Here is a 23,415-nt window from a genome sequence, read left to right on the forward strand (position 1 = left end):
ATTATTCTTCTTCTTCTTCTTTCTGGCCTTACGTCCCCACTGGGACAAAGCCTGCTTCTCAGCTTAGTGTTCTTATGAGCACTTCCACAGTTATTCACTGAGAGCTTACTATGCCAATGACCATTTCTGCATGTGTATATCGTGTGGCAGGTACGAAGATACTTCTATGCCCTGGGAAGTCGAGAAAATTTCCTACCCGAAAAGATCCTCGACCGGTGGGATTCGAACCCACGACCCTCAGCTTGGTCATGCTAAATAGCTGCGCGTTTACCGCTACGGCTATCTGGGCCCCACGCCCACGGTATTAGGGTGGATCAAATTTTGAAAATGTTTGAAAATTCTATCTCCCATATGCTCCTTATCATCCTTACCATAAAAATAGTGTTCTGTGAAATTTTCAGGTTTCTAGGTGGTGATGTAAAGGGGGCCCAAAGACAATGTAGGTTTATATGGAAATTACTATGGAGAAATTTTGAGAAATGTTCCAAATTAGCTAGTACTATAATGTAAGTACAAACTTATTATTCCATAGTAAAAACTCATTCTTCAAACCTTAATGAAGGATGTTGCTGAAGAAACAAATGCTTTTTGAGCTAATATTGTTCGAAATTTGCAACTCAATACAATACTTCGTTTACTGATGAGCAATTCTCGCGGAAACCAGGCCGCCATCGGCACCCATCGTTAGAATTGCAATTTTATGTCACTGATCGCTAGTTTTCGATAAAACTTAAGGGTGGTCCTTTCGGTTTTTCTCAAATTGGTGGACCCCTCGTACGCCAGCTGGCTAAACAGTTAAAGGGGGAGTGCAATCAATGCAAACGTTATTTTTTTAACAACAAAGAAACAAGTTTTCAATCGTTGGTGTTTCATTCGAGTCGGTTGAAGAATAAGAGTATTATTTTGAGTGAAAAAAGCTGGCGGCCATCTTTGATTTTGACGCCATTTTGGTTTTAAGTAGTAGTATGAGTTTTTACCTTGTTAGCACTCAACATGTCGAGTTTAGAGACTACCAATAAAAACAAGGTTACGTATACTCTTCTTCTTATCCAAGTTCAAAATGGCCGCCAATTTTTTTAACTTTAAATAAAAGTTATATCCTTTCTCTATACGATGCTACTCTGTTTGCTATGTGTTCCAAGCGATTTAACAAAAAATTTCCGCAAACAGATTAGCTAGTTGGCGTACGAGGGGTCCACCAATTTGAGAAAAACGAAAGGACCACCCTTAAGTTTTATAGAAATTTAGGGTGGACCACGTTTTTATAGAAATGGTGTATCAAACTTTTTTATTTGTAGAAATTATATTATACATGGTTCAGCAAAGTTGTAGACCATTCAATTTCCAGCAACTTTGCTAAACAAGTTTTTTTGTGTCTCTTAAATTGACCGATTTAAAGCATTTTTCCTTCGGTGACATAGGGTGGTCCGAACAAAATTGGTTTTCTGGCTCTAGCATTTTCAATTCTAATATCTTATCAAAGTAGTCTATGAAACACTTTTAGAGCTTTGAAAAATGCGTAATTTGGTAAGTAAAGACTCGTGTGGTGACCTCTTCTTCATGACCTACATACTTTACCATTATACATTTAACCCGTTTACGTTTAAACATCAAACCACCCAAACCTACATTATAGCGCTGAGTAGCAAAACTTCCAAACTTCCTCATTGCCACACCAGAACCAGGTCATTAGTTTAATTAAACATAGCTTTGGTCAAGCATGAGCAGGTGCTCAACAGCTGACCATATAGATTTAAGAAAGTGAGAGCGTGAGCAACTTGCTCAACGCCAATAAATAAGTGAAGTAGTAGATTGTAAGGTAGCTATAAGTATTTCGAATAATGAACAACAATGAATCAGTTTTAGTTTCAAAGTGGAAACGTGTAAACGTGAGTCTGTGAGTCCCTTAATCCGAAACATCTATCAGACTCGCTGACTCGCTATTTCCTTCCGTTTGGAAGTTATTGTTGTTTTTCTCTCAAAAACATGCCTACTTTGATTGTGAGTATCTCTGATTGGGGCAATTATAAAAAAATTGATGGCATTCAAAAAACAAAACAACATCGTATATTATATCAAAAAAATACAGATGTGTTATTTTTATAACTCTAATAAAATGCCTTGCCAAATATTTTTTTATCACAAAAAATTTAATAACTTTTGAAATAAAATAGATATTAACAATCTTTTTGCATGAAAATCTGCGTTTTGTTCAGTTCTAAATGTCGTTCATAGACACCTGTAATTCATCATTGGAATTTTTCGTTTAACGAAAAGTTTCCACCGACTTGAGCGGGAATCCACGGGAACTCACATCTCGTTGCACAATACGCCTAGATGACTGACGCCGCTAACCGCAAGGCCACGAAACCCACCAATTCTAACCTGATTAAGAACCCAATATATCAATAATATGTTAATGATGCTATATGAGCATAATTTCTCTAAATTAATTTCATACAAGTAGACTCCAAAAGGCAAAACCTCGTTTTACGAATTCCGATCTCGTTCGTAAATTGCGGTTACAGTGTATATGTTTTTAATGATATCCCGTGTGCACTCAAGATTTCAACCTGCCACGTCTTAGGATAAATTAAAAGTGTTTAACATCTCATAGAAAAATAACTGTGAACGTTCAAAATGGAATTTTATTCTCAATTTGATGTCTTATGCTCTTTAAGTATACACTCCCGTGCAATAGTTTGGGTTTACCTCCTCAAAAACACACATAAGTGTTTTGTCTATATCTCTATTTTTTTTCTCTGTGATTACACATCTAATTGAAACTCTCTATTGCGCATTCAAAAGCCAATGAGCTATTTTACTTTATATGTATTTTGACAAAAAAAACATTGTTTTAGTTTTGTTCACTTAATCTTTACTCAAACTTGTGATATTAAAAAAATAAACACACTGAAAAAACATGGCTCATTTTTTCAGCATTGAAACGACTCAGCTTAGAAATCATTTAAAAATCAGTGCGTCATTAGAATCGTAATCTTATATTCTTTGAAGAGCACAATTTCGGTGGAAAACATTGAAAAAGATTTAATTATAATAAAATAGTCATTGAAATCATCGTTCAAAAGTTTTGGTATACCTTTTAGTATGGTATGTATCGTACAAAAGGTTTGGTTCACTACAACTTACTTGATACACGAAAATTCTGTTAAATCTCACATCAATTATGTTTGCCTCATCAGACTATTAAAATTGATCGAAAAATGGCAGAGATATTAACAAAAATGCTTTGCATGCATCGTAAGTTAACCCAAACTGTTGCACGATGCATAGCGATGACTTGAATTTCCCATTTATTATAATTCGATAGTTTCTAGATTTTTCCGCCAAATTTTTACTAGTCCTCTTCAAAGGATATAAAATTATGGTTCTGACACATTGATTTAAAATTCCATCCAATGCTGAATATACAGGGCCATGTTTTTAAGTGCATTTGAAAAAAAAATAAGTTAGAATGAAAATTTAGTGAGCAAATTTTTGTTCATGTCAAAATTTCTACAAGGTACGATGACCTTGTAGTATTTAGAATGCGCTAAACTAAGTGTTTCAATTGGACTTGTAATCACAGTGATATGGACAAAAAACTTTTGTATGTTTTTGAAGGGGTGAACCCAAACTTATGCACGGGTGTGTAAATCATTAATTTGTGTTGCATTTTTCATAATCACTTCACTCCATGTTCTATTGAGGTTGAAGTCCAGTTTGTCAATAATCTAAACAAAAACTAATAGAGGTTATCAAATCACCGAGTTTCGAAATTACGGGATTTACGAAACACAGTCCCTTACAAAAACAAGTCATCCAATCCCCGGCACAGCTTCGCACCTACGTGATCATTGAACTCTTTTGATTCGTTTCCATGTTTTTTGCAACGCCCGGGCGGCCCGGATTGTTTACTTTCATCTTACAGCTGCTGCAGTGCATGGCTTTGTCTTACTCAGGCAGGCATCAATATACTAGCTACAGTATCGGGCATATAAAATGTACCAAATCCGTTTTCCCATACAAAATTTTCAACTTCTGATAGCTATATATCTGCCGTTTCTAAACCGATTGTTATTGATATTCTGCAACAAGTTACAAATAACTGCATTTTTTGAAAAGTATTGAAGAAGTAGTATTATAACTATTGATTTTAACGCTATGGGTTGCTTGAAATTTAATACAATATGCACCAAATTCGATGGAGACTCCAAGATTATTCGATCATAGTTTTTCTGCTACATACAACACTTCTTGTCTTGGTGCTTTTTTGTCATCTTTAGAATAACATAACTTTGCTTTGGTGCATTTTATTTGTCCGATACTGTAATGTACCAGCATGTGCCGGCCACGATTGATGAGCCGGGTGATGCATCATTTGGGTAGCAGAGGGCCGTAACGGAACAATGCCGTAATATCCGCCAGCACTCTTTTTTTTTCTTCCTTCTCCCCATCCTAACGAGTAATTGTTACCAAAGTTCGGAAAATTAGCTTTCAGCGGCTTATTAAGAAATTGACCAAACAATTCATCATCAATAAGCGGAATAATTTGAGCGGTGAAAACGCTTAGAAAGAAAGTGCTAATATGGTGATTATCGAATGTCTGCAATCAGTGTTTGCTCCCAGTAGTGCAGTCGGTCTATGCTTGGTCGCACATGTTTACGCATAGGTGTAACGTGAGGAAGCTAGGTTGAGAAATCGATCCGATTTTGCGTTAAATGCCTCAGTTGATGTAATGTTTTGAATTTGCGATGCTTTCGCACTTACTCGCAAAGCACGTGACGCGTTTAGATGCACAGCAGCTAACATTTAACAATATATATTTTAATAATGTAATACCGCGAGCTTAGCTATAACCAATCAAACGATTGTTCGATCAACCATTACTAAATAATCTTTCGACTAAATGTTTTAGTCATGCGACCAAATGTCATTCGACCAACTGTCTCGACCATTTATCTCAAAGCCGTTTTGCGGTATTATGTTTCCTTACTTTAATAGTCTCTTGGAAAAAAGTCATGACGAATAACAACAAAAAAGTATAAAATGTAGAAGGTGGGATTTGAAAGATTAACCAAGAGGTGAACAAATATGATGCTTTGTCGTTTGTCCGGACATGATTCATCTAAATGACATCTGGATGAAGGGGCAATGACAAAATTATGAAATAAAGTTTGACTGATTTAAAACTGTTTGCAAGACTCAAAGGCGTGACCCAAAAGGGACATATTGAACTTTACTGCATAAGAAATTGAAAAGAAAAAATGAGTCAATAAGTTTGTTTGAGACACTTCTGACAGGTTAGCATTGTTCGATCATTACTTCCGCGTTAGTAGTTTGTGTTGCATAAAACATAAGCAAATGTTCTGGGATTAATTCTATGACAATAAATTAATAACATAAAAGTTGCTTGTTTTGAATTTTATAAATATCCCTTGTTTAAAACATAGGTTGTTCTTCCTTTTCCAACTGCTCATTCCATATAATCATTTACTTAAATAGTTGATAATTTTAATGCTGGAACGCCTAGCTTCCAATCGTAGGCAGTTCTTGGCAGCTCTAATGTGTTAATATTGTTCTGCTTACAGCTGCTACTAATTTCAACAGGAATTTTCCCTTTTTTATTAGATGGCTGTTCTTCATAGATAAATACATCAATAAAAATTAACGGAGCTACTGAAATTTTACCCAAATTTTTTTCTGATTATTATATGCGATTCTATCAAATTTTTATCGTAAATGCGAATATTAAAGATTCAAATGTTTTGATCCAACATTTTCAATGCTTTCGCTCTACTCTTGATAAAGATTTTTCATTGAATATACATTCTTCTATTTAAGTAGTGATTGTTAACATTTTGGGTATCCAGTATTAAAATCACTTTGTTTGATGTTTTCTGATGTCAATTTTAGGCCATATTTGGCAAAATTGTTTCTTGAACACTAATTGTCAGAAAATTTAAAAAGAAACATGGTATTGCGTCTTCCTAAAAGTATCTAGATGGAAAACTCGATGTGTGAGTTGTAGGGCGATATAATAAATTCTACCATTGGCCCACAGCACTAAACCTCATTGGGCTTTTAGAAGTTACATTCCTGTATGTCACATAAAGTACAGTCAGTGACATAAGTTAGTAACCAAATGCTGCTTTCCATACAAAATGCCCAAGTTTAGGGTGCTGTATCTCAGCTTCTGGTAGTCCGAATTGGCTGAAATTTGGATGACGAACTGCAAGCAACTTTAAATTTTGCCTGTAAGGGAATTATTACATTGCAGTCATTTTACATAGAGTTTCAGAGGGTTGTTCAAAGACAAAAGTGAGTAACCGAGAGACTTTTTAATTTAATTCGAAAACGGTAAGTCGTGGGAAGTTGGTGTGTTCTGCAAATTTGTATGACTTCTGAAATTGAACAACTTTGTGGAACAGACCAACAACCCACAACTTACCGTTTTAGAATTAAATTACAAAGTCTCCCGGTTACTTACTTTTGTCTTCGAACTACCTTCTGAAATTCTATGTAGAATGACTGCAATGTAATAATTCCCATACAGGCAAAATTTAAAGTTACTTGCAGTTCGTCATCCAAATTTCAGCTGATTCGGACTACCAGAAGCTGAGATACAGCACCCCAAACTTGGGCCTTTGTATGGAAAAACAGCATATAATTACTAACTTATGTCACTGACTGTATTATAAAATAATAATCGTTTGATTGTATACGTTTGACCTAATTATGTATGTTTGCGAAATATTTCCAAAAAAAAATAAAAGAACAGCAATTAAAGAAGGGAAAATTCAAGTTTAAATATTATTAGCTAAGTGCCACTAATCATTGAAACAGTATTAATTTTAAGAGAATTTCTAAGAAGGCAAAACTCAGTCAAACATACCGCTTACAATGATACTGCCTATCCTATGCTTTCTTTTTCATTGCAGGCTATCACATGAACCATTTTAAAATTGTTTTCAGTTTAATGCACGCGGAACATCATTTTGGACACCAGTTACTTCAAGTACACAGATTTGCATATAATCTTACATTAGCTAGCACGTTGAACATCTTTTGGCAGCAGAATATGAATAGCTTTCAGTATGTAGCTTACATTACGATTTTTTCGGGAAAATGATACTTTCGGAAAACAGTTTTCGGGGAAACTGTATTCGGAGAAATGTCGGTCAATTACGTCACTAGCGTCCCAATACACACAAATTCTTCCCCCATTTCAAACTTTTCACCATCTAGCACCATTTCGCTTACTGGTAGCGCTCACTCGTCCGGACCGATTGTGCTACTTTTCCCCGAATGCCAGTTCCCCGAACGTCCCGTTTCCCCGAAAGCCATTTCCCCAAATGACCCGTTTCCCCGAAAAGTGAAGCAATTTAAAAAGATGCAAAAATATTGCATATCCGCATATCCGATGACCGGTTCGTTTACCACCTTGAAATGCAAAAAGATATGACAATTATGAGCGCTTAAAACTTTTCAGGGAACTGGTCTTTTCAGGAAAACGAGTTATTCGGGGAACTAGCATTCGGGAAACTGACCTTTGGGGGAACAAAATTCGGGGAGAAGTAGTCCGGACCCACATTGACCACCAGCTATCATGTACTTCGTTTTTGTAGTGTTGTAGACTCCGATCCTCGCCGTCTCCTTTTTGAAAAGCACGAACGCCTCTTCCACTGACCGACGTTCGATCTCGATGATGTCGATATCGTCCGCAAATCCAAGGAACATATGAGAATGTGTGATAATGGTACCGCTTCTTTGCACACCGGCGCTCCTGATAGACCCTTCGAGCTTGAACAGCAAGTTAGAAAGAGCGTCACCCTGTTTCAATCCATCTAAGGTTAGGAACGATGACGAACTATTGTCCGCCAGCCGCACACATGATTTCGATCCATCAAAAGTTGCACGAATCAGTCTAATCAGCTTCACCGGAAAGCCATGTTCGGACATAATTTACCACAACCCGTTTCTCTTCACTGAATCGTACGGTGCTGTGAAATCTACAAACAGGTACTGAGTCTGAAAGTTATATTCCTGGAATTTTTTCAGGATTTGACGCAAGGATAAAAATTTGATCCGGCGATGATCAGCCCTCTTGAAAACCCGCTTGGTATTCGCCGACAAAAGACTTCTCATGCAGTCTCAATCTGTTGAATAGAATTCCAGACTTGATTTTGTACGCTGAATTAAGGAGTGTTATTCCTGGGTAATTGGCGCACTCCAGTCGATGCCTTTCCTTGTACAAAGGTCAAATGACACCGTCCAACCACTAGTAAGCATTTGTTCTTCCTCCCATATCCTCGAAATGATGCGATGAAGGAGTTCGAGCAGCTGTTTACTTCCGTGTTCGAAAAGTTCGGTCGGGAGCTCGTCCTTCCCAGCAGCCTTGTTGTTCTTCAGCCCATCAATAGCTTTCTTTATTTCATCTAGCGTTGGAGGTTCCACAGCCTATCCATGGTCATCGATTTGGTTTCTGCTACCAGATCCACTTCGGTTATCTCCGTTCAACAATGACTCGAAGTACTCTTTCCACCTGGCGGCCACCACTGGTTTATCCGTCAGCAAGTTTCCTTCGTGGTCGTTGCACATGGTGGGAGACGGCGCTGTTTTTCTTGCTTCTTGCGCGTGCAGTTATTGCCTCTTCATGTCCCTTTTACTTTCTGCGATGGATCCGTTTTTCGGCTGCCCTTGCTTTCTTGTAACATCGATGACATCGGAAAAATGTCGGCCGTCTAACAAAACATGGTCGATTTGGTTACAAAGTTCGCCATTTTGGTGTCGCCAGGAGTGCTTACGGATATCCTTGCGTGCAAAGGAAAACATAAAACAATAGGATCAGCTTTGGTCTTGGGTACCTATTTATTTAGGTAACAATTTATCGCTCTTCTCTGTGACATCTATCCCAGATAAGCAAATTTTGTTTTTTTCACAAACAGGATGTTTAGCAAATTTGGATTTTTTGGCCGAATTTCGTTTGGCCGAATGCCATTTAGCCGAACAGGTCATTTGACCGAGTGCCATTTGGCCGAATCATGAAAAAAAAAATCAAATTGCCACACCGCTGATGCGTAGGATTCATAAGTATGGCCAGATGACTGGTAAGCTAATTAATTTGGTGATTTTTATGATGTGACGGGACGTAATGTTTGTTACCGTCGATGGGGGTGACAATGGGTCTGGGGGGTGAGATTGGGTCAAAACGGAAAAATATGATTTATGAAATATTTCAGCTAATAACGGTGATATTACTAAAATTAATAATTCATATGTTAGGGAACATATTATTACACATAATTCATCACAATATACATTTTTAGGAATAGTAGTTTTTGTTTACTATATCAATAAACTAGTATGTTGAAATTAGATAAAATTTACAACATTAAATTTCTCCTGTGCAACGTATAACGCAAGTACTTTAACCTCTACCGTTCTATTAGTAGAAGGTTTAAAGTCTTTTCATTACACTTCACACGTATTTTCCGCAATCTATTTGATTTTTCAACAAAAATTTTATTTTTTTCGGTACGGTGTCTAAAACATCAAAAATGGGGGTGAGATTGGGTCAAGCAAGAACGACAGTAAATGAAATTGCAAGTCCACTTTTTTGACATTTTACGATGCCGGTAGTTCTCTTTTTCATTAAGATGTGTTTATTCTTTCTAAATACAGCATCTCTGAAACATCAAACTAGTCTACTTGAGGATTCCGTACATTGAATAATAATGCAACGCATTTTGACAACTTCTCAATCCAGCAATTGTGTTTCGTGCGCAGCAACATCGTAAAATTTTATCAAATGGATTGTTTTTTTTTAATTAATTATTTATCAGTGTTATCATATTATAGAAACATCTCCTGGAAGTACAAATGAGTTGGAACACTGAAATATCGTGATTATGACGTCAACATCTGCCTGAAATGTATTGATCGTGGAATGTCGCTCCGAAATTTAACTATTTGCGAAGAATTAAAATAATCACTGTTTCAGTACACCTTTGGGGAAACTGAATAGGCTTCATGGCAATGGGGATGAGACTTTGAAGACAATTCGAGGGAAAAAAATAGAAAATTTATGTAAACTTAACGATGAATGTTGTGTTTTTATATATTTTTTCTCATAGCTCTTCAATTTTTTGGTATAATCGTTCTTTCAAGTGGGTTTATCATACTTGTGAAACATCTTAGATATCTTTTCATCTTGTTTGCATCGTATTTCATCAATATTCTTCAGCTGTGAATGGTTTTGCAACCATATTATCAAAAACAAGTTATTTCAATTACAGTGACCCAATGTCACCCCCTCTATGGGGTGAGATTGGGTCATTTTTCATTCACTTGTGGTGCCGATGTGAATAAATATTTTTCTTTAATGTTTTGAACAGTTGTTAATGTACCATCAAAGTACATACACACCAAATTTGAAGTTTATTGGAGTTAAATTGCGATAGTTATTCAATAAATAATTTGTACACATCCCTTTTTGACCCATTGTCACCCCCAACGACGGTACTCTATAAAAGCTCTAAGGGAATGATAAACTCGACCCGTTGCTTAAGGACCATAGGCTGTTCTTTCAAGAGAGAAGTATTTCTCATAGTTATTGATATTAAAGCTTATAATAAAAGCGAAAGGGGTAATATGCACACAGGAGCAAAACGGCTTTTCGGGGATTCTATAAATATAAAAAATTAGACATTTTTCTCGAAGTTAGATTTGTAAAATCGCATGTTCTGGGCCACTCCTATCAGCCCTTGGCAAAAAATCTTTTCCAAATTCTTCATAAATACTCTTAAAAGGTACCGTGGGTTGTTTTGACTCAAGGGTGCATATAACATATATATGACATATGTACATTACTTAGTACGATTCGAAGGATCAAAGCAATTCGATCAGCAGAAGGATGAATAAGTGTCAAACCGTTTTAGTTACTGTCGAAAGCAAACTGCAAACGTGATGTAAAAACATCTGCAGGTGGCTATTACCGCTAGCACAGAAGTGAATAACTGCTTGCATTCAGGATGTTCTTCTTACAGCACGAACAGTTTCTTGAACTACTTCTAAAAAGCTAATTATGTGTATATTAATGATGATTTAATCTTCTTTATGAATAATCTGAATAAGTTTTTAGAAATTCATTATACATAAATCCATGCTAACTGTAGTTCACTTTTGTTTTCAATTTCGGCCAAACGGCATTCGGCCAAATGGCGTTCGGTCAAATGACCCTTTCGGCCAAATGGCGTTCGGCCAAATGGCGTTCGGCCAAATGGCATTCGGCCAAATGGCATTCGACCAAATGACCCGGATCCGTCACCTGTATACCGAATTTAGTGACTTCGTTGTCAGCCATGTCTTTTTTTTATGAAATGTGGAGACTAGGAGCTCAAGAAGTATTATTATATTATTTTTAGATTTCTGGGTGGTCTATATCAATACGATTAACTTCGAGTTGTTTTTGAAAATGATGTATTCCCACAACCAAATTTGCCTGGCGAGGCGTCTATTATATGAATTGAATAAGAATAAAATATTTTATGAATTCTGTTTTATGTAGTAGTCACATTTTCGACGAAAGTTAACCGTTACCTCTCAATGAAATTTCCAACATCGGCAAACATGGTTCGAAATGGTTCGAAATGGCTCTGACTTCATCCTTTTGTCAGTCAAAATAAGGGGTCGTCCATAAAACACGTGTACATTTATGGGGTGACGGGGGTGGGGTCTGTTCAATGACCACGGTTCACACAAATTTAATTTTTTTATGGACAAATGACAACGAGGGGAAGGGGGGGGGGGGGGTTGAAAATTAAAAAAAAAATGTCCACGTGGCTAGTGGACAACCCCTAAACAGTTTACGTTTTCAGTATACGTTGCACGATGATCAACCAACATTGGTTAAATAAGCTGCCGAATCTTAAATGATTTGATCAAATCTAGTTGCTTAACTATTTACAGTGAACCTATTAGAGCTCAAATTAATTTAATATTTTCTTCTTCATCTCATTACAGGTATTGATGATATATGCATCAAGGAGGACGTAAGCTATCGGAACTCATAGAATGGAATAAAAATCATCATGATCCCCTAACACAAACAACTTAATTTCCTTACTACTAGCGTATTTTTTAACAGCATTCCCAACGAATATTTCTGCTGAATAAGAGTTGAACGAATCACTCTTAAGCTAACTTCAGTAGAATAAACTGTTATTCAGCTACTAATGTTACTTGGGTTACCACTGTTATTCAACCTGTCTCTTGGCGAAGTAGGCCGTCATTAAAATTTGTACTGCGTATCGATGATTGTGGCTTATTCGTCTCAAAATTGCGATTTAAAGAAAATCCTTCGGTTTTGCACTGACATAGTTGAAAAACCATCAGCATACTTTCTGCAGGTTAGCGCAAGTAGTGATATTTTTATGGATAAATATAACTTAAGATGGCTCAGTTTTATCACTTTGAAATTGTAAGCTGCAAAATCAACATAGTTGTGGGCTTCGTGGCCTCCTTGCGGTTAGCGGCGTCAGTCGTTTAGGCGTGTTGTGCCATGAAGCGTGGGTTTGTGGGTTTGATTCCCGCTCCAGTCGGTGGAAACTTTTCGTCAAACTGGGAGTTCCGTGTTTTCCATTGCCGTTTTTTTATTTTTTTATTAGTATCATTCCAAACATTACATTCATTTCTTATATCTAGGTGTTATGTGTTGGACAACACTGTCATCCTAATCTTGTAAAACAAATTTAGATTTGTCCGTTGCCTAATGTTCGTGATTGTTCAGTCTTTGGCTGAAGACGGAGTAAATTGTCGTTTTTCTAAAGTATACAGGAAAGAGAAGTGGATCTATGTTGCTTCCTTGTCCCACTCCACATTTGGCTTGCTTGCCGTTATTTGCTACGAATTGCTTTCTGTTGGTTCAAAAACTATCACCGAGCCACTTGGGAAGACATCGAACACCATGGTATTCCAGTTCTTTTTAGTAAAACTTTATGGTTTAGACTAAAGTGACCAGACGTCCCGGATTATTCGGGACCGAGCATTTTTAAACATGATAATACAGCGTCAATAAATTTCATTTCGATTAACTGTACTAAATGATATGTCTTAGATTGAATATGAATGTTAATTATACATCAAATGTGGGCAACGCTTCATTAGGGATGAGATCTGATATGGCGTCCCGATTTTTTCCGGGAAACATCTGGTCACTTTAGTTTTGAACATTGTTTCCCAAGCTTGATAACAAATCACTGAAAAATGACTCCCTGCAAGGTGCTCGTATCGGCGAGCTTTTCAGCGGAAAGATAACTTTCAAGTCAATGAAAAGGCCTCTAACAATTTGCTTCGCCTCGATTAGCTTTATAACATTTGTGCTTCGTGGCCTTGCGGTTAGTGACGTCATGACATCGTGTCATGAGGTGTGGGTTCGATTCCCATTCAATCATTGAAACTTTTTATGTGTTTTTCGGCTGTGCTCTGTAGTATATTTGCCCGTTGCACGTCTCTCTCCATTCAAATCGGTTGTGTAATCGCCAAAGTTTATCTCAAGTATTAAAATTTTGCATGGAGGAATAATCAGGGTAAAACCGACACCCTTTTTTATGTTTCAGGTTTTGATAAGATTTTCATGCAGTTTCCATCACACTCTAAATTTACATGTGAAATGTTGTATTTCGCATGACATGTCTATTGAAGCTACCATTAAACTGTCAAAATAAACAAGAAAAAATATTGGATAACATAGAAGAAACGGCAGTTGCAATTTTTCGCTGTCGTTCTTTGACTATCTCGCATGTGAAATTTATAAAAAGTCATTATTGTTTCTACGTCTACATCATCATATACTATTGTTTTGTAGATACAACTTGAAGGTAAATGTAGTTTTTAATTTTTCGGCAGATGAAAACGCCTTCGAAAAAAAATGTCCGCTCGGGATAAGATCGAAATTTTCATTTGGGATAAAATCGACACCCTTCTTTGGTTCATAATCTAGCTTCAGGGAATCATTCTTGTCAGAAGACTTTTTCTGTAATTCATGGTAGTCTTGTATTCGTCTGTCTTTGTTTTTGTTTTGTTGTTTTGTTTTTTTAAATTTTTTATAATTTGATCATTGTTTATTTTGAAATCGAAACTAAGGGAAACTTGCTATTTTTTTTATTTATGCTGTTTTAATTATACTTTTACAATAAAGCTTTACTATTATACAAAATGCTCAAATTTGTATCACTAACCGATAAAATATAGATTTTCTTGTGTATAATTTTATAATCGTGTGAGAATTGAGCTTCAATTTGAATTGCAGTTACAAGAACCATAGTTTTCAGGAAGTAGGTTCACTGCAAATAGTTGCAGGCATTTTGTGCAGTGACTACTAACCAGCGAGGAAAAATCGAACCGCCATTAACCATTCCGAGCACAAAAGCACGCTTCAGCATTTCGCTACGCTGCTGCTGCCAGGAGGTACAGTAACACACAAGTCGAACAAAAGTGAGCCACACGATATACCGAGCGAATTCCGCGTCTGTCGATGACTAATCAAGGTAATTGATATAAATAGTGTAACTTATTTTGTTTTCTTTCCCGACAACAAATCTTCGGCACAAAAAGCAGTCGTCGTCTCTGCAGAAGTGGTTTTCTGAGCCTACCTCTAGCTGTCCTGTTGAAATGGCAAGTGATGTTGCGTATCTCGCGCCTATATGGTCAACCTTTAGCGACTTGTTCCGCAGCAGCAAAAGAAAGTTTCCCTCTCACTTGGGCGGATGGATGATACTCAGCAGAGATAGGAGAGGTTGGCCGGAAAGGGGTGCTCCAACTTTTGCACACCGCAGACAGTCAGGCAGACTAAGCGGACGGTACAAGTGCAAGTCTTGTACAGTAAAACCTCGTTTTACGAAGTCCTTTATTACGTACAATTCAAAAATTTCGTATTGACGATTCAATTTAAAATTTTGTATGAGAATGTTAAGTTTCGCTAGTATAATATGATTTTATATTATTTTACTTTGTAGTTGGATTGTAACGTGTTTAATATATGAAATGTTATTAGTTATATCTGCCCTTATTAGTCTTCAGGTCTATACTCTGAAGGGCAAAACCACGAGCTTATTCAACTTACAAACCAATTCAATTTACGATCCCCGATCTTCTTCTTCTTCTTCTTCTTCTTCTTGGTATTACGTCCTCACCGAGACCGAGCCTAGTGTTCCTATGCGCATTTCCACAGTTAAGGTGAAACAGTTTTGAATCAACTTCTAAGATTGCACCAAAACTTCAAAGGCACAAATCTCACAAAGAAAGCATCCAACAACCGTGCACTTTTTATTTTGGCTTTGTGCACTAGCAGAAAGCTTAAAATAAGAAGATCAGAAACGTTTGCCAACTATTTCTCCAGTTTTGTGCCTTTGAAATCGTGAGTAGGGGCACAAGTCGGCCATTGTACCGGCCATCTTTGGATTCTGAGATGTTTCACCTTAAGAGCTTCCTTTGCCAAAGTTGCCATTTTCGCATTCGTATATCGTGTGGCAGGTACGATGATACTCAATGCCCAGGAAAGTCAAGGAAATTTCCATTACGAAAAGATCCTGGACCGATCGGAAATCGAACCCAGACATCTTCAGCATGGCTTTGCTTTGTAGCCGCGGACTCTAACCACTAAGGAAGGCTCCCGATCTAGTTCGTAAATTGATGTTCCAGTGTATCAAGTTGGAAGCAGGGCTAGTACATCTCGACTACAGCCACCAGCATGTGTCTACAACATGTATGAATGGGAGGATAGTGTGACACACGGGGAGGAGGCAAAACAAAAAAAAAACTCGATGGAGTTGTGCAAAACTGAAAGAGAAAACAGTAAAAGTTGCTCGCAAAATCGGGAGACAACAACCGAAAGCGGAATTGAGACGATCGCCAGGCCTTAAAGGGTGCTCAGAGTGGCGATGACAGAGTGAATTTCCGGTCAACACAAGAGCAGGTTTGATTATGAATAGGATGAAATGGGTGCGATTAGTAATCTATTCGCAATTAGACATAGTAATAAGATGCAAATTTCGTAATGTTAGAAAGTTCACTTTGAATCACATTAATTATGATGGAATTATGATAATGCAAAATGCTTAAGTTCAAACACCTTTTAAGAAGCGACACTACCAGTTCTTTCCAAGCATTCATTGGAGGAGAAACATAACGGAGACATATTTTAATTGCATCATCAAGCTGAAGAAAGTTCATGTTTGAAAATTAGCCATCTTTTGATTATTTATAAGCATTAGAAATTTAATAGATTTTGAATAATAAATATTTTCAAAAACAAAACAATACTTAATAAACTTGCTTTTCTGGGCATGAAGACTCTTCTTCGAACAATTCCGCATACATGTGCTGGAAACTTTAGCATGAATTCTAGTCTCCAAAGCCACGAGGATTCTCTTCTGATGCGAAAAATTTTCCACGACTAATGGCCCTCCCCGGAGCACTCAAGGGATGCCTCAGTGCAATGTGTCGCAGTACAAAACATCAGTTCGCAGGAGCTCCGACGAATCAAAGCCAGGGGTTCGTTTAGATCGATATTACTCAGCATAGTTCTCGACGGTAAACCGTTCCTGAAAGGTTCAAAAGAACTAGTTTTTGTTTGCGACGAATGAATGAGTTTTATTTATTTTTTCTTTGAGATCGGTAGTTCAGCGAAACGGCTTACTGAACGCGATGGGCTAATGAACGAACGCAACGACCGTGGAGAAGAGAACCGTCTTCGACCGTGGAGAAGGCTCCATCTTCGTTGGTCTTGGGTACTTCTCCAGTTGCCGCGAACGTTTAGGGTAGCCAGGTCCCTTGCGTACAGCCAGCGTATTCGTGATCTTCCACAAAGACGCCTACCTCTTATCAGGTATCAGAAGGCCCCTTGAAGAGGGTAAATCGCATATGCGAAATGAGAGCATGTAGCTCCATACCACTATGTAAAGAGAGCCTACAGCTCATTACCACAGCGGGTTAAGAACAACAGAAGGTCCTGAAGATTAAGGCTTCTGAAATCAGTTTCACTTAGTAAGTGTTTACCAAGAAATCGGAATTGCAGTTGCGTAAATACTGGACAGTTACATATCAGGTGATACGAAGTTTCATAATCGAGATCACAACTATCACATACAAATGAGTCAACACGCTGAATATTTGCCATGTGATAGGTGAGTAGGCAGTAGCCAGTCAACGTTCTGACCAAGAGACTGCAGATTTATGAAATACCGTTTTGATTCATATTACGGACACTAGAGGCCTTAGAAAAGTATAACTCACCATAGAGCATACTAAATAAATCATTCTGTATGATTTATCAGCGTTATTGAGCGCCAGAAACCCTTAACTTTCGACAAGGGGTGAGTCGCTTAGAACAATGTGCCAAGCACATTATGAAAACCCCGCGTGGCACACTGCGTCACAATTTTGAGAACTTATTTCTCTGGCGCTGGCATCGCTGCTAAACATGTTTGCTGTCAAAAACAAATACGGCGATACTATCGTATGCCTCCTTGAAATCGATGAGAATTTGATGCGTTGGGATCTGGTATTCACGACAGTTTTGGAGGATTTGCCGTACAGTAAAAATCTGGTCCGTTGTCGATCGGCCGTCAACGAAGCCGGCTTGATAACTTTTCTCACAATCTAACTTGTCGCCTTTCTTGTAGATGGGGAATATAACCCCTTCCTTCCACTTCTCCGGTAGCTGTTCAGTTTCCCAGATTGTGCCTATCAGCCGGTGCTCCGGGCCCATCTTTATGAGTTCAGCTCCGATACCATCCTTACCAGCAGCTTCATTGTTCTTGAGCTGGTGAATGGCATCCTTAACCTCCCTCAAAGTAGATGCTGATTGGTTTCCATCGTCCGCCGTACTGACGAAGGCATTTCTTCCGTTGCCCCGTCCTTCATTGCCAGTGCTTTCAGCGCCATTCAGGTGCTCGACGAAGTGCTGCTTCCACCTTTCGATCATCTCAAGTTCGTCCGTCAAAATGCTCCCATCCTTATCCGTGCACATCTCGGCTCGCGACACAAGCTGTTGCGGGATGCGTTGAGTTTCTGATAGAACTTACGTGTTTCTTGAGACCGGAACAGTTGTTCCATCTCCTCGCACTCCATTTCTTCCAGGCGGCGTTGTTTTCTCCCAAACGAGGCGGATCTGCTGTTGCCGTTTCCGTTCCACATTCTGCCGGGTCCCTTGCTGCAGCATGACCGCCCGCGCTGCATTCTTCTCCTCCAGAAACTGCCTAAATTCCTCGTCGAACCAATCGTTCCGTCGACTCCGTCCCACGTACTCGACGTTGCTCTCAGCTGCTTTTTGGATGGCTATTTTTACTGTTCTCCACTAGTCCTCAAGAGGGGCTTCATCCAGCTCACCCTCTTCCGGTAATGCAGCCTCGAGGTGCTGCGCGTACGCTGTTGCGACATTCGGTTGCTTAAGCCGCTCTAGGTCATACCGGGGCGGCCGTCGGTACAGTACGTTGTTGACGATGGAGAGTTTTGGGCGCAGTTAATCACCAAATCACCAAATACCCAAGTAGCACGCGAAACATCTTCCTAAAAGATGCTTTTCAAAAATGGTTTCAATCGCGTTTCAATTGCTATTTGCAAATGTCCTTTGCAAACAGCAATGAAATCTAGTTTATCAAGATGTTTTCAGCAACTTTTCAAACAAACTCTCTAAACTTCTCCCAAAATGCATGTTTTAATGTTATGTTTCAAATTATACTCATTTAAAGCATCCGCAACTTGCATTCAATTTTCGTTCCCATACCCACAACTCAAGAAGATTCATCCCAGTTGCGAGAAAATTGCACTAAACTAGGTGTACGACAGCTAGAAGTTTGTTTGATTTAATCCAGTTGCAACATAGTTGAGTTGTGCCTTACGTATCATTTAACAACGAAAAACTGGTCTAGCAACAGTTTGTTTGTTTAAAACGTGTTTCTCTTGTGTTGCGCGGAAGTTTTTGCGAAAAGTTTAGGTTATTTCAGGCGTGGCCTAATTTCGCCAGTAATGAACTTGTATTCCGAAGGGTGCAGTAAAGTTATAAGCAACAAGCTTTGATTAATGGACCATGTGATCGCTTTTATAGTGCATTGGCGATTAAATTGTTCGAAAGGCTGGTGGAGTGGTGAGTAGAAGAGAAGATTGGTAATATTGAGGTCGGAAGCTCGATTCTCGTTCATATTTTTGTTTTCATTTTTTTCTTTAGAGTATTTTGCAACAAATAAGCAATTTTGATGTACGGTAACTTAAATATGTTGCAAACAGACTCCGGTTCTTGCGCTTTTTGCGTTGCTATTCAGTTCAATTTTTTTTTTCGAAAAATTGTAAGTCATATTTTCAACAATTGGCAACTCTGATTAGTTTCAAGAGATAACTTTATTCTTGAGTTGAAGCAAACTGTGCTGCTTGGGTAGTGGTCAAAGTCGATGTTAGCGCCACGATAGGTCCTGATATCGATAATGTCGGAGAAGTGCCGCCCATCAATCTGGTGATCTCCAGGTGTAGCGGTATGGAAGGCTGTGCTGGAAGTAGGTGCTACCGAGGAGGAAAGAATAACTTATGCATACCATATTTTGGTATCATACTATAATTAGGTATTGTCCAGTTGTCAATACCACATTTTGGTATTATAATGGTATTTGAAAAAAATGTTTAAAACAATTAAAAATACTTTATTTTGGTATTCGATAGGTATTGAGGACTGCTGGAGGTATTGAACGGTTATTGAAAAAAATCACTTTTGAATGAAAATCCATTATGTATTATTTAGATATTACAATACCTGATCTAAGTATCAGCTTGGTATTTGTAGAATATGCAGAAGATATTATTTGAGGTATTGTACCTCTTATGCAGGGCTCATTCATACCTCATTCAGGTTGTAAGTATTGGAAATTATCTGGTATGGAATACCTCAATTTGGTATTCAGTAGTTATTTTCTTCTGCTCGGGAACTAATTGATTTCGCCGCATCCAAGAATATGGCCAATATAAGTTTTTTCAAGATCAGTTTCAATTTTAGGCTAGACTTTAAAAAAAAAATAATAAGGCTGATACAAATATTAAATTTCTTTTATGTCCGAGACCTCTTGGAAGGTACGAGGGGGGGGATAAAAATATATAAGGAACAAAAAAATAAAAATGAAAAAAAAGTTATTTTTTCGAATTTTTATTTTTGATGATAGTTGTTAAACTGTTTTTAATCGTCCTCTGGATCATTATTTTACTTGTTTTTTACTTTAGAAATTGAAAAAACCTAGCTGATGTCAAAAAAATGATGAATCTTTTTTTTTCTCCCCTTCAAAATTTTCGGATTTTCGAAGGGGGGGGTGACATAAAAGAAAATTAATATTTGTATCAGCCTAACTTATGTGAAATTTCAACAATGTCAAAAAAAAAAGATTTTTCAAACTTATTGTATTTCAATAAAAACGAAATATATATATAAAAGCCAACCATGCTTTGAAAATCGACATTAAATTGGCATATTTATAAGCATAACACACAAACAAATTATCGGAAGCATATGCTGACAACAAATTTAGTTTTATTTTGAATGAGAAACTGATAACTACAAAAAGATTATCCAAAAGATTTGTAACAAAAGTTCTGAAGCCAAGCTTAAAAAAATTTGCTACATACCTATTAAAGCATAAATATATCGCTGTAAAACAAAAATCAAAGAAAAATATCCTTGCTTGAATATAAATCTGTGTTTGATTTTGTGGGACTTTATAACACCATTTTGAATTCTTGCCATTCATTTGAATGCAGCTACTGAAGAGTATTTTGTCGATCATAAAAGTTAATTATTTCTGAAAATTTGTCTTCACATTTATTCTAATTATCATCAATAATTCTGGTGAAGGGGGCCTGGACGATTATTGGGAGGCCTGGCTCTCCTGACAAACCAAACCCTCCCCACCCCTGTTCTTACGCCAATGCTGACCGCACAGATACCGAGGTCAGTCTTGCGATTCTAGTGGAAAGAAACTTCAGGTTCATTTACCGGTGCCTATCACGGTCCTCTCAACTCGTCCCCAGGAGTGTAGGGGAAGATGGCCCAATATGCACTGATGGGATAAAATGAATTATTCCTAGAACGTTTCAATTTGTATGATTTGCCAAACGGTGTTCAAATATGTTTACCCTAGAGATGTTGCTACAACCCTGCGACATGAACTCATAGATTTTCCTTTAATTTCACGGTGAATTTCCAAAATTTTTCACTTTCTTGCCTAAGTTGTAGGCTTTTCCGATGATTTTATTAACGAATAATCGTTTCCATGCCACAGAGCAAACTCATAGGGAAGCATGGTTGCTGACTCTTCGATCTCCATACTAAATTAAATGGCATTCTACCCCACCCATTTGATCATTTTCAACTAACTTACTAACAACTAACACGATTTGAAACCGTAAAAATAACTTAAATTTGGGAAATGTTTTCATTGTGGTAGCAAGCAAATCTTGTAAAGTTACTGTTAAGACTACGAATGGCCTACAGATGTACATCTTATTACAAGAAAACGACACAAATCCTTGAGTTTGCTCTGTGGCATGGAAACGCTTATTCGTAAAACATTAATATTTAGGCAAAAAGAAGTGAAATTTTTTTTAAATTTCAGTGAGAAATTAATAAAATTCTATAAGTTCATGTCCCAGGGTTGTAGCTTCCACTCTTGGGTAAATATATTTTCACATCGTTTGGCAAGGAATACAAATTGAAACGTTCTAGGAATGATTAGGCCATGTTCCCCTACTTCCTGTTCGCAGGTCACCCGACTACCCATAATAGATAACAAGTGGCACTCGATCTACTCGGTCTAGTCCACGATGGTGGATCTGACCTGCCCGATCGCCCTCTGGTCTTCCCGTCATTTGTATTGCAACGACGACCTGATTTGCATTATCGCTCTGTTCACCGCGTGCAACGTGTTGACATATTTTCCGCACTATATTGTTGGGGTTTAGATCTCCGTCGCTGCTTTCCAGCATTTCACTCCGTGTTGCTGCAAATCTTGGGCTCTCAAATACTTCCTACATGCTGGGATGTTTCGTCAATGTTTGGGAAATGTGGGTTGTATGGTGATTTTGTGTGCCCAAATATATGGCTTACTGCCTGCGCAGTTATTCCATCGTTTGACAAACGCTCGAAAAGTATAAGCCACATTCCAGAAATTTAATGACATCGGAGAAACATTTTTCAACCAGCACATGATGTACTTGGTAGTAGACATTACCATGGACTTTTCGGATGATCTTATGCGTCCAGACGTCGATTTTTCCGGAATGAAGGCTTATCGTTCCCATTGAGGATTGGCAGAAGTCGCATCTAAATCATCAACGACTATGTTATACCTTGACCTGGGCATTCTTTTGAGGCATTTTCTAGGCTTCTGTGGAACTCTTTCTTCATGTAATTAAATATATTAAGAAAACTATGAAAATTTGTTACATTCAGTGCCAGTGTTGATAGACTCGCACTCAAAATTTCAATCAATACGCTCTCCCGTGAGAGCAAACTCATTAGATATCTGCTTCGCAAATCTCACACTTGAGATTTTGATGCAAAACAACTCAATCAACTCAAACCGTAAAAAATGATTCAGTCGCAAAACCCGGCAAAAACTCGTGAAATCCGAATGTTGTTGTTTACGTTAGAAAGGATTAACATAATTTTACCAGACTAACAAAAAATTATTGAAATGTGTGAGTAAACTGTGGAAATACGAGACAATGAGTTAAAAAGGTGAGCCAACTCATCCATGATTTTTTGACTGCTGAGGTGCATGATTGACAACTCACGCATGAAATATCTCAAGCGTGAGTTGTAAGAAATTGAGTTTTTCACAACACTGTTCACTGCAAAGACGCCTTCGGTAACAATTCCTGTTCTTGAAAATCAAACAATTTATTTTCTCATACAATACACAAAGTGAAAATCTCACTGTCAATGTCGTTTTAAACTTTCTTCATTGTCGGTTTCCCGCCCCCACATAGAAAATTTCGAAAATATAAACGACACAAACAAAATACACGCGGCTTTACAGAAGCGGCCACCGTAATGGGAGACATTCCCAAAACCTGCACCGCCGAAGCGAGAGCTATGTGACTCAGCCGTCGAACAGATTGGGTGGCATTTGTTTTTATCAACACCTCATTTATGGCACCTGGAATTAAGATTTCTCAGCGCCAATTTCACAAACACAATCCACTGAGGTTGAAGCAAAGCTTTATCGTCATTGCAGTGAAAAGAAGAAGAAAATATAAACCAAGACAATGTCGTTTACGCGGGACTGTCAGTCATGTTCAGTGTGTGGGGAGTGAGAAATAAATACGACGGTAGAAGAGGCCTAATTGAGGTCATCATTGTTGAAAGTGTTTGACGAA

The 23,415-nt window shown here is 37.9% G+C and overlaps 1 protein-coding gene across 2 annotated transcripts in view; it reads left to right on the forward strand.

The window, feature by feature from the left end:
- LOC5577374 (trichohyalin) overlaps positions 1-23,415 on the forward strand; it is a 254,860-nt gene that overhangs the window by 43,960 nt on the left and 187,485 nt on the right. The window contains exon 2 of one of the 2 annotated variants that reach the window (XM_021855884.1): positions 12,025-12,053. The exons of the other annotated variant lie outside the window; for it this stretch is intronic. The gene's annotated coding sequence lies outside the window, so the exon portion shown is untranslated. The remainder of the gene's footprint in view (positions 1-12,024; positions 12,054-23,415) is intronic. 2 annotated transcript variants of the gene reach the window in all.

Source organism: Aedes aegypti, chromosome 3 (assembly GCF_002204515.2).
Source record: "Aedes aegypti strain LVP_AGWG chromosome 3, AaegL5.0 Primary Assembly, whole genome shotgun sequence".
In the NCBI taxonomy this organism is placed as follows: Eukaryota; Metazoa; Arthropoda; class Insecta; order Diptera; family Culicidae; genus Aedes; species Aedes aegypti.